This window comes from Lissotriton helveticus, chromosome 3_1, assembly GCF_964261635.1.
Source record: "Lissotriton helveticus chromosome 3_1, aLisHel1.1, whole genome shotgun sequence".
NCBI lineage: Eukaryota > Metazoa > Chordata > Amphibia > Caudata > Salamandridae > Lissotriton > Lissotriton helveticus.
In genome coordinates, this window is record NC_136061.1 from 1982620126 (window position 1) to 1982633217 (window position 13092).

General features: G+C 42.1%; 1 protein-coding gene across 2 annotated transcripts in view; it reads left to right on the forward strand.

Annotated features, from left to right (window-relative positions):
• Positions 1 to 205: 205 nt before the first annotated feature.
• Positions 206 to 13092, forward strand: part of LYSMD4 (LysM domain containing 4) — a 96068-nt gene continuing 83181 nt past the window's right edge. The window contains exon 1 of one of the 2 annotated variants that reach the window (XM_078683114.1): positions 206 to 397. The gene's annotated coding sequence lies outside the window, so the exon portion shown is untranslated. Of the gene's footprint in view, positions 398 to 679; positions 754 to 13092 lie in introns of those variants that run through there. The other variant, XM_078683115.1, reaches the window with a different exon arrangement.

The following is a 13092-nucleotide window of genomic DNA, read 5'->3' on the forward strand; positions in this document are numbered from 1 at the left end:
CCAATGTCCTCCCGCGTGCCAGAGTCCACAGGGCCATTCGTCAGAAAGTGGTGCGTGGCAGCGCGGACCTCAGCGTACGCCGGCCCTGTGCGGCTGGGTCGTTCTTTGCTGATAATCAAGGGTCAGTTCCGGGGCAGCTAGAGGAGAGACCTCTTCCGCTGCAGAAAGGTTGGCTGGCCCACCTTTTTCGGGGCGGGTTATGTGTTTTCTAACCAATGGCAGGGCAAACTGGAAAATACAGCCACAAAGACCCTCCGAGCTCCGCCTATCATCCTGTCAATCTGTTTAACACCAGTTTTCCGATAATCTTCTCTTGTTTTGGAAATTGAAGTTGAATAGAAATGGATTTAAAGTAGAGACGCCCGGATGTTTGTGAATTTCATTTGGAAGTTTTCAGGTAAGGCTCACATGCAGGAACATTCCGCCTGGATCCGGAAAGTTGGTGCGTAGGATGTTATCGCTAACCGATTGAGAAAACGGCTCAACAGAGGGCAAGTGAGGTACAGGAGAGCTAGGGATTTAGAAATACAGAAGACAGACGTCGGATAGAAAAGTGTGCCAATTTGGAACAGGAGACAGAGTTGCAGCAGAGGTTGGGGAGGCATTGTAGAGAAGTCACGGCAGAGAGAGCATTGCAGGGCACATGTACTTAATGTGGCAGGGAGGAAAGAGGCACTGATTCAGGTCTGTGATTCGGAAAGAGTGACTGACTGCAAAGATAGAGGGGGAAATGCACAGGAGACTGGGCTACAGGTCAGTAATTAGATTCCGAATAGACGTGGAAGCGGAGGCACCAGAATAAGTGTCAACAGGCGTTAATTAAACGGGCCAGGCTATGTGATATAGGAAGAAACAAAACACGTGAGGACGAAATGCTGAGATTTGTGTGGTGATTTATTACATTTATTTATTTAATGCAGTTTTATATAGGGCAAACTTTATACAAAGGTGTCAGAGCGCTTTACAAAAGAACCAGGTAAGTTACAAAAGGTACACAAGATAGACTAAACACGTTAAAAAGTTACACATATGCAGTTAAAACGCTAAGAAGTTGCATATTTATATTGTAAAAATATAAAAGATGTCAACGTTAGGTTAGAACAGGAGTAAAATACATATTTACAAAGTTGACCCCATGTAAGTGCCAGGTAAAATACAAAAGGTACACAAGATAGACTAAACACGCTAACAAGTTACATATATACAGGTACGCAAGATAGGCTGATCATGCTAATAAGCTAAATATATTTTGTTTCAACGCTATCAAGTTACATATATATATTGTAAAAAAAATATAACAGGTGTCAGTGTTAGGTTGAAACAGGAGTAAAATACATATTTACAAAGTTGACCTCATATGAGTGCTAGATGGTCATAATGGTCAAGACATGGGTTAGGTTATTCCAGGAAGTGTCTTTGGAGGAGGAGAGTTTTAAGATCTGTTTTGAAGGTCCGGAAAGAGGTTGTGGTTCAGAGGGATGGAGGAAGTGAGTTCCAGATTCTGGTTGCATTACCAGAGATGGATTGAGCCATAAATCTTTCCCTTTTGCAGGTAGGAGGTTTGAGCAGTAGGTTTTCTGCATTGCGAGAAGGTCTAGAGCCTTTTGAGCATTTGAGTTTATTAGCCAGATAGTGTGGGGTGGAGGTGTGCAAGGCTTTGTGGGTGATACAGGCAGTCTTGTAAACTGACTGTGCTTTATTGTTGTGATATGATCATTTCTTTTAGCCCCATATACGAAGTGAGCTGCTGAGTGGAGGATGGATTTTAGAGGGGAAAGGTGGGATTTGGGGAGGCCTTCAAGCAAGGAGAGAGTTGCAGCAGTCCAATCTGGGAAGAACCAATGATTGGACCAAGGTTTTTAGGTCTTGTTCAGGAAAGAAGTGCCGAACCCCCCAGCGAACGCGCAGTTCGTAGCGTGCAACAATGATAGGCTTGTTGTTGAGAATGTTCAAATTGTTCATCCAAGATTGGATAGGAGGAGGAGATAGTGAGGACGAGAGGAGAAGGAATTCTGTTTTGGAGGGATTTAGTAATAGTTGATGAGTAGACAGCCAGTGCAACAATGATAGGCTTGTTGTTGAGAATGTTCAAATTGTTCATCCAAGATTGGATAGGAGGAGGAGATAGTGAGGACGAGAGGAGAAGGAATTCTGTTTTGGAGGGATTTAGTAATAGTTGATGAGTAGACAGCCAGTGCTGGATGGAGTTGAGAGTGGTGTTGAGGATTGAAATGTTATGAATGGAAGAAACCTTTAGGTAGATTTGGGTGTCATCTGCAGATAGGTGATAATGGATCCCCGATTTTTTTAGATTGCCCAGAGGTTCAATGTAGAGGTTGAACAGAGTTGGCGCGAGGATCTAGCCTTGAGGGACACCTTGTCCAACAGCCATTGAAGTGGAGAGACAATGAGCTATTTTGATCATCTGGGATCTGCCAGAGAGGAATGATTCGAACCATTTGAGCACTGTGCCTTCAAAACCCATTCTTAGTTTTAAAGTGTTCAAAAGAGTGTTGTGATTAACAGTGTCAAAGGCTGCGGATAGATCAAGAAGGATCAGAAGACAAGATTCACCAGAGTCAAGTACTCGCAGGGCATCATCCCTCACCTGAAGTAAGGCTTTTTCAGTACTGCAATCTTGGGTAAAACCAGATTGGAATTCGTCAAGGAGGGAGTTGACCTTGATATGATTGTAAAGTTGCTTCCCCGCACAACTTTCTATGCAGAGCAAGTATTTACAGGACAATCTTTAATGAGGGGTACTGCAGTCGAAGGGTTCTGAATGTAGCCTCTCTAATTTGGTGAGACGCAGTCACTCTCCGTTCGGTTAAGACTATAGGGATTTGGATGCAAACATCAGCTGTGCACTAGAATAGCTCCTGGGGTTTAGATTAAATGGTCAGGGGGGTTTGCGGTACGAGATCTCTGAGGAAATACCAAAGAAGGTTGGATAATTGCTCAAGTTAATTAGTATAAACCAGACTATTTTCACAAATCTATATATGATCTCTTGTTAACTGTGTTCCGTTGTCAACCCACTTTCCTGCCTGCAGCTCTCCTTTGTCATCTCATTGTGGATCTTCGAAAAGCAATGGCATTCTGAAGTGTTGTTTAAGGGTGTGGGCGCATGATCCTACTGGACCTTGTGTACTTATCTTTCAATGTCATTGTCGTCACTTTATTTGGCAGCAACCAAATAATTCAACAAATCTGGCGCCTCCTGGCCTCTAGTACTGTCCTTATTGCTATAAGGGCTCCTGATATACCCTTTCTCCCACTGCACTGTATCATGAAATTGGTGTCCAGTCAGTCGTGGCCATACAGTGTCTGCCCGGCGGCCTTGTTTTCCAGCTCAAACGTTTAGTTCAGGGTATTTGTGAAGACACTCGTTTGGTCTCACTAATGTTTCTTGAATGGCACAATATTACTAGAGGTGGGCGAGCAAACAATTTAACAGGGATAACCCAGTCAGAGCAGAGCTAAGGGTCGGCTCCAACTCGTAAGGGCATGAGCCGAGTGTGATGATGTGAACACATCATCCTGAAGTTCCATTCATCTACATATGTTCCATGAGTTACATTCTGTGTTAGACTGTGAGGTTGAGGGAATTCCAAGATCGGCAGTTGCTGCCTTGGTGTTGAGAAGGACTGATGCCAGGTTGTGTTACCAATAAAGCGTTAAACCCTATCTACGGGATGTGGAGCAGTGCTTTTCTCCCGTACACGAGCCACAAAAATATTCTGCATGTAAATCTCACAACAAACCTCATGTAAAAATATGACCAGGTCTCTTCAAATTTATTAAAGGTGTTTTTCTTTAACATGCACAAGTGTTTTACCTTAGTGCATCCGATTATGTTAGTGGAAGGAGAGACCTTTTATTAAAAGTGATAGTTTTTGAACATGAAAGTAGAAACATTCCTGCACCCCCATGACGACAATGGCATTAGTAAACTAAGAGGCAACTTTGTTGACTTGTACCCTGTACGTTGCCTAGCTTTCTATGCATGAAGCAACATTATAGCCTATTAAATCAAATATAAGAGGTGTTTGTACAGCACACATTTTGAGTTCAAGTATTTGAAAGTGCTGTCATATGTAATATGGAAGAAAAGGAAGTCTTGGTCCAAAAACCAATTTACAGTTTTGGTCTAGCCGGTAAGCAAGGTTTGGTCCCACGTTAGCTGGTTTCACATTTTATAACTAAGCAGCAAGATGAATATCTAGTTCTCTCTCTCTCTCTCTCCTTTTTTTTTTTTTTAACCACAAAGGTCGCTGCTTTGTGTTTAATTCTTTGCCCATGAGGTTAGAGTGTGGGTAGAAAGTAGAGGCTGCAAGAGGCTCGACTCGAGTGTCCTAGAGTACCTCGAGCTATCTCAAGCTTACGATGGCTTGCCCATCTCTAAATATCAGGAATTGAAAAACACAAGACTTTGATGATACACTGTCGTAATGGATAATAAGATCTATGTCAAATTCAGTTGCCAGGAATCCCAGGATCATTGTAACGCAATATGTGCCTCCTTTGTGGTGCCGTCTTCAGTTGTAGCCAATGTGCTCATGCTGTTACTGCACCTGGCCTCCAAGCACTGGCTATTTGCTTACCATTTTGACTGTCTCGACAGATTCTGTGTACCACTTTGGTTTCAGGTTTTTTTTTAGTAAGTGAAAGAAACTCTGTACGTTGCAGAGTGAGTATATACCCATAAGGTTTCACGCACATCGCTTGAATAGCTGAACAATTGGAAGTCTTCATATTTATATTGGTCTACTTTGGGTGCCTTGCATCACTGGGGGTACACGCTGCAGCATGCATGTTATTGTCGGTTTATTTACATACTGCACAATCCCAGTCGCCAGTCCTGACTCATATGGATTATCTGCAGTGTAGAAATAGGCTCCTCGAAACTGCCGTGATGAGGAAAAGTAGGACTCACTGTAATTTATGTTCAAGCAATCGGAGCATTCCATTCAGTGTACGTATGAACTGAACAATAGGGACACCTCTAGCGGAGATGCTAGTTCTAGTCATTGGGCGATGCTGAAAGGAGAGCGCAATGTCGTGGTTGTCGGAGACAGGTATTGGGTGACAGAAAATCTGTACGTTTATTGGTTGTTCCAAGCGTTCATGAAGATTGCACATAGCTAACAGCAAAACATCCTGAAATAACAAGCAGTGAAGTATATGTAAAAGACAGGCTATTTTGCAAAAGTTATTAAGGGTTCAAACGAAATTGAATTGCAAATTGAAAACACATGAGGGCATATAGTTTTCATATTTTCAAAAATGTGTTGTTTTAGAAACGAGATATCTTAGCAAATATACATGTTGACAGGAAGGGCCAAATTATTTTAAGTTGGTACAATCAGGGTAGCTTGATCATTCAGTTCGATATCCAACATATATCATTGGCTATGGCCAGACTATAAGCTTGAAATGAATATTACTTTGACATATTGGGTTGCGTTAAATATTTCAAGAATAAAACGGCCCTCTGCAGGTTCAGCCCAGAGTGAGGCATATGCCTGTGCAGCACAAAACAAAGTGTAAGCACTTTAGCACCACATGTGTAGCAATGGCATTCATAAAAGCTGTTGGTTCCTCACTCTTGTATTCTCTGATAGCAGCGGGTAAGAAAAAGTCAAATGTAGTTGCATTTTTATGGGACATTAAGGTACTTCAAAATATTTTGGCTGATTGTCATACCGTTCCCAAAATAGAAGACATGATGGTCAGTCAAGTGACGGTAAATATTTTTTTAACAACCGGCAGCTTTCCTATCTGTAGTTACCACTTGGGTTGTAATAAGTAGCTTTTGATTATCAGAAATATATGCCTCTCAAGTTTAAGAAAGAAAGTGTGCGCGGGCTTAGCCAGCAAGATGGCTGACATGATGTGAATTCAACTGCTCCATTCAATCTGAATAATACTCCTGCCAGAATCCAGCACCATTGTTGATATTGGAACCAGATAACTATAGGAATATCCCGAAATGACCCAGGATCCTGCCTGGCTGTTTAGTTTGCCTATGAAGCAGAATAATTGATGAGAGCCCCGGACCGGACGAGAAGCCTAAAATCTAGATGATAGCCTCTGTTTTGTTAGGGCTGTGTTTGCTGTTGTAAGAGATCAGTGTTGCTCCTTTGCCATTGTGGCACCCTAAGAGAAGAGCTGCTTGGCTGTCCTGGATTGGCAGGCAGCTTTTGAGGCTCCGGAGATGGTCACCATTCGTGCTGAAGGTCCTGCGCTGTACCTGACCTCACTGAGGATGTCCTATGAGGCATCCGCAGTAAACCCAGTGAGGTACGTTGAGGTGGTGTGCTTGCCCAGCAGGAGCACTGAGAAGAGGAGAGCGGAGTATACCTCTCTCCTGGAAGATCAGGACTGCAGCAGTCAGGGTGGTGGTGAACAGCGGCATATCTGAACAGCGGGAGTGATGGCCCGGCTGTCTTGGGATGGATGGCAGCCTCTACTGATTGACAGAAAGAGGCCAGTAGTCAGTTTATGAGCTCTAGAAGGCAAAGCCTAATGCTGCTCTGAGTGTGCCATGATGCTGCTCTGGGGTATGTTGTCATTGTGTCGTTGCTGGGCGCGTGGGGCTCACCATTTGGACAGAGAAGGGTACTATGCTCTATTGGTAGCACGAAAGGGGGAACAACAGTAACTGTGCAAACTCTGAGTAGCTAAGCATCTTTCATATGCTGCGCCTACAATTCCTGCAGTGTCAACACTTGAGAATATGCTGTCACATGAGTGGAAAAAGTTTCTGCTCTGCCGAGAGGACCTGGGTTCTATTCTTGGTGCTTCAGTTGGAGAACAGTCACCTTGAATCATGACTGGAGCCGAGTAGGAGGGAGCAATAGTAGCTGGCACAACAATGTGACTGCTGCTGCATCACAAACACGAGGAATTATAAAGCTACGAACAGAGCCGGCTTTAGGGCAGTGCGACTGGTGCGGCTGCACTGGGTGCTGAACTGTGGAGGGGGCACCAACCTCAGGGGCGAGGGGGGCACTGTGTTTAGCAGTAACTTATGATTGGAGAGATGAGGGGCACTTTTGCCCTGTGGTAGTAAGAGAATCCGAGGAGGCGGTCATGTGGTGTGGGGGGCGACAAAAATGATTGTCGCACCGTGCGCCGCCAGCGCAAAAGCCGGTCCTGGCTACGAAACACACAAACTAATAAAATGCAATAAGTGACCCCGTTGGACACTCATATTTTGATTATTTGCACCTTGTCTGAACTGGTGTTGCTCAAATGTTATGCCGCCGACAAGGAACATTTTTCTTTTTTCTCGGGTTACATGATTTAATTATCCCCCGTTTGGGAACCCCAGTGATCTGGTCTGAGGATTTTAATTGTATGATATCATCTGAGAAAGATAAATATCTGGCGAGACAGGCTCCTCGGACAAAACTTATATTTACACCTAATTTAAACTGTAGACCCACTTCAGATTATTGATGCATGGCACACTGGGCATCCAGAATATTGGTTTATTCTCTTTACTTGCCTCCACACTTTCCAACAATAGGCTTGATTTCTTCTTTGTCAGTCATTACTTATACACAGACCTCAGGGATAGGGAATATGGAGGCAGGCTGCTTTCGGACCATTCCTGCTTTTAATGACGTATGGCCAGAGATGTGGAAGACCCCGTTTCCCTACAAGGCAGTAGCGGTAATCCAGGACACAGAATTTGCTACAATAATTTGCACATTGCAGACTATTTAGATGTAAACCACGCCACAACACAAAACGGGAGCCACAATTTGGGAGGCAATGAAAGTAATGATCGGGGGAGTTGCTACTGGTAAGCCAGTTGAGGTGATGGGCCAGCTCTGCACAGAAATAGTCAGCAGGACAACAGAGGTGTGTAATTCCTATTACCTAACAGCCAGGATCTATTAGGGTCTAGGACATAACGTTTTAATGTTTATTTTGTCCTTTTGACAAGTAGGCCCAGCTCCCTGCAGCACAAACTTATTGACTAACACAGTACCACGTTACTGATCTATGTAATCATGAACTGTCTGCAGTTGAAGTAAGATTTGCATTAATATTTTCATGATGTTCAAACTTGTAAGCAGGATTTATTAATACAAAGTCTTTATTAATAGGGTGAGCGCTGTAAGGAAATGCTGTGTGTTCTGCTACTGGCAGTGGTTTGAATAAGAACATGTGTACACAAATTTCCAAAGCTGAACAGTTTAAGGCTACCTAAAATGTTCCCAGAATGCGGATACTCGCAGAAACCTGAAAACAAGAGTGATTCTTTGTTTTCAAAATAAAATGTATACAAAATAGCAACTGGAAGAAAAATGTTTTGCTAACCTGTGCACTTTTAGGTACCATTACTTTGAGGCATTCTTTAGTAAAATGTGTTTGATACATGCTAGAATTTTCTGAAATATTAATATTGGCAAGATTATGGGAAACATGAAAATAAACAAGCATTGGCCAAAACAATCGTTCTGGCAGTGGTTGCCAATCTTTTATGTTTTTTCAATGTGTTTTGTTGTGACATAGTTTGTGTAAAAGGAGATTGTTTTGTTTTGTTTGTCTCAAAAAGCACACAGTGCCATAGTTGGCCCTGGAACTGAAGGAAACGTATTGGTGTGCTGATACGCTCCTTGTGAAAGAGCAAAATACTGTCACTCAAACTCAGGTTAGCCATATTGAATTTGCTTGGGTGACCTGTTCCTCCTCCCCCCCCAAAAGACAATCACACAGACACGGGTGGTGGAGGGATTTAAATGCGCCAGACTCAAGTACTCTGCTGTCCCGAGGAAATGGAGTCCCCCGGGACACATCATTTGTGTCAGGTCCGGGCATATGAAATTCCAGGGCCCAGAATTCGCTCAGGAAGGGGGGCCAAATGCACGCCCCAACCCACCCCACATTAGTATAATTAAGTTAAAACGACTTTCAGCCAAGCAGAAGGCTTGAATTCTTTAATTTCAAATCAACCTTTAGGCTGTAGCGCTGTTCAAAATTCACTGGGGAAATTGTGATTTGGGACCTTTCCCCCATTTGTTTGACCCCCACTTGACAGATCACCCCAAAATATTACAGGAAAGAGCTGAGGTGGATGAACGTTTTTTGGGAAAAGTTTTATTAAGATTTGTCAAACGATGCGAAAGTTATTAGTAAATCAGAAAATGCTCATCCTACGGAATTTATGTCCTAACTAGAACTACAGAGTAGCGACCTCTTGAACATTAGGTCCCCTGCGCACGTGAGCCTATTTCCCAACACATCTAAATCACGGGTCACTGATAGATTTCAGGACCTTGCTCTCATACTGGCCAAGCATGAAATCACAAGATGCTGGAAGACCCCTGGGGGGCCCAGAATAGCAGAATGAAAAAAGGAATTGTAAGCTTGGACAGGTTGTAAGAGCAGGATACTACTTAGGAATGCACGCGGGGATAGGCAAGATTGAAAGAGCCAGAGGAAGGGAAGCACTAGTAGGGAGTATGAGAAACCCGGAGTCAGAATCAGCGCGGTCCCGGCGGGGAAGCCCAGTATGCCAAGATCCAGAAAGAGAAGCAGAGTGGGCACACCTCGCTGTGTAAAAATAAAAAAACATATAAGGACGGATGTGTGGATGGTAGAACATGAATATAGGGACAGGGACAGGAGCTAGTGACCTCCCGGAGAAGTGACAACCTATATAGATAACTACTAATTGTGACCTGCTGTAGGGGAGAGGGAGGGCGGAATTGATGTGGGAAATGTTCAATATAAGCGATAAACAGTATGCTGATTACCTAAATACTAATGTATCCAAGACGTGAACGAAACATGTTACAAGATGCGAGAACTGGTATTTATGAAGATGAATGTAAAAGCTAAAAAAGAAATACAATTTGTTTAAAAAGAAAAGAGTAGCAACCTCCATTGTGTAATTTATATATAAAGTTTTATTAACCCCTTCCATGCTGCCGTCGGCCATTGGCCGACGGCAGCACTACCTCGCTGGTGCTGCCGTCGGCCAATGGCCGACGCAACCTCGCCCGTTTTTTAAAATTGCCGCGAAATCGCGGAAGCAGCCAACGGGTTAAAGTAAAAGGCATTGGCTAACACCAGACATAATTAGGGGCCTATTTATTAAAGAAAGTCACAAAAGTGCACCCTTTCATTAATTCATAAGGATTTACAAAACTAAAATTTGTTCTCCTTTGTAAACTGCACTTTTACATGAGCAAATATGCATATGTCTGTTTGCTCATGCGAGAATCTGCTGAGCATTTGAAATTTCCCTTTTCCTGCAACTCTTGTTTTCCTCCCACCCTGGGAAAGCTTTTACTTCTGCCCTTGTCTGGAATAATTTCCAACGTGTGGCAAGAGATTAGAGAAGAGTTGGTAAAAACCCTTAATCGTGCAAGTTTGTAGGCATGCATAGACAGAAACGGATAATCCAACCCTGGAACTACCACTTCTCGCTACATCCAGCTGTAGTATTTAGGTTTGTACAAAGGTGGAAAAATATGGACATTCCTAGAAAATAAACCCTGCTAGATTCTGAATCCTGGTAAAATCATAGAGGCTGTTTTGAGAGCTCTGATTCAATGAGGTTGCTACCATAACGTGTCAACCTCGCTGTATGGCACCAAAGTGACAAGTTGATTTTTTTCACAGGATATGTAGATTTATGAAGCACTCCATCCCAAGGACAAGCAGATATTTTTTTATAAAGCTCCACACTCCAGGGAAACATGTATAAACATTCTAGATCATCATGAGCCACCGCCGCAGTAGGAAAACAGGGAACTTCTACATAAGAAGGGGGCTGTGGAGGTGTATCTATCAGAGTAGATAAATATTCATACGAAGCTTATCGACAGAGACTCCACAGAGAAGGGGATAGGTCTAGAAATATGCTGGCATAGCTTATAAAAAGGGAACAGAATAAGTCTAATAATAAAAACCATTGTTAGCAGTCGAATATAAACCATGTCAGTTTTCTACTAGAAGATAAAGCGAACAGCAAATGCATCTACGCAAAGCGAGAAGTAAGGACTTAACAAAAACAGGAGAATGAGCTATTAAACCTCAATCTAATAAGCATATGTCTGTATTTGAGAATTCTTTGTAAACTTCACAAAAAATATCAAGTTACAACATTTGCCTGTTTATGGCATAAAAAAGAGGAATACAACTCGGAAGCATAATTTCTTCACGTCTTTCTGGTCCAGTTCGGGCGTTAACATTTTCATGAACTTTACAAAGCTGCTCAAAAGGCCTTTATTGTTTCTGTTAAAACACAGTGCCATTGTTTTTCTGTACAACTGGAGATCAAGTCCTCAAATTGATGAACGTTAAATTATTTTACAGTCAAATAAGTAGGGCAACACCAAATTACATGTACCAAGTTTAAAATTTGAAGTTGCGAAAACGACATTTAAAATCTGTTCCAATACACTTCCAAGATTCCTATTTCTAATAAATCAAATCTCAAGTGAGGATATTGTATTTTGGTTTTGCAGGATAGAGGTAATACATGATAAAAGTAGCTGTTGGCTATTAAAATGAGAACATTTTCTGGTTCATCTTGAGGAAGTTCTTAAAACAGTCATATGTGACACAAAGTCCAATGGCCATTACATTTTCAGTTACTGCATGACAGAGGTTTTGGTTTGTGACGTGGGGCTGTGCTGCTAAGTATTGGGGAATTTAGTTGTTGTCACTTTATTCCAAAATATGCTTCATCTGTTAATTGTAGCCACAATGAAGTCTCCTGCTCAGCACATCGGGAGAAGATCGCCCATCTGCAGAGCCTCATTATTAACAAAGATACCATCTAAAGTGTGTCCTGCTGTATGAGTAGGTAAATCAACAACTTGGGTAAACCAAAGTCCTTCATCAATTCCAACCACCTCTTGGACTGCAACTAGTCTCCTCCAGAAAGAAATTAACGACACCCAAGATAGTTAAATTGGGACAAGTGATGTAAGGTTCCAATGTGAGGCTCCAATCCTCGATAAACCTAGTCCGGGGACTCAGAGGGCAGTAGACCAAGAGCCAGAAGAATGTGGATTTATTATTTGCCTTGAATCCAGTTTGTAACTAGGAATTATTTTTAAATTATTTGGTTTGATCTGGCCATTTGCTCATCTCAATAGTAACATGGCATGACATTTTGAGTCCACTTCTAGAAACACTATAATTCAGGAATTGTCTGGGTTCGATTTGGCGCCGTTTTTTTGGATTGAGTACATTAGCAAGCCTTTCCATGATTCAGAGATTGCTTAATTTATGTAGCTTGCTGCAAAACGGTGTACATTATGGATGCTCATCATTCTGGCTTGTATTTTAGACTTTTGATTGGATACCACTAATCAGGCCTGGAGCAGCACCTTTCTTGCTAGATTTTATGATCCCTATTACCTTTTCATGGTCTGGCCAATCTGGATGATTAGTGAGATGCGTCTGAGGACAGGAAAAGAAGCCCACTTGATTTGGCAATGTACTTTATGATTCAGGCCTCTCAAAATCATAAAAATGTTTCTAGACCAGCAGGCAGAGTAACTTGAATAATCTACTTGACCTTACTGTAATGTGCTAGAGCCATAAACTGGACTCAAAATGTGTGACCATTGACAAATATTTTATTTGACAGAGTTTCTTCATTCTCACATATGAGTGCACCTTCAAATATGCGTTCAGCATTTCTTCTGTAGAAAACAAAACTCTTTTGTTTGATTAAATAGACTAACCGTTTGCTCCACGTGTAATAGAATGTAGCCAACATATAGGGGTACACATGATCCCTGACTTGTCTCTCAGTTTACTGATAACTTTGCCATCAGGTAAGGTGCGAGAGTGTTTCTCAGTTCATGTTTAAACACTCACTTTTAATACATTCGTTACTAAAGCATGATGTGGTTGCCCACTGTCATTTACAGACATTAAATGACAAAGAAGTGGCCAATAACCATCCCTCTACCTTGCAGCTTTACTGATGAAGCAATATAGCGTAGTAACAATAATCTGTGAAAATCGGGTTTTAGAAAACATATTAATCCTTTGCACATCACCAAGTAAAGTGTTCTGCTTTGTTATTAATCCTATTTAAAAAAAAATAAA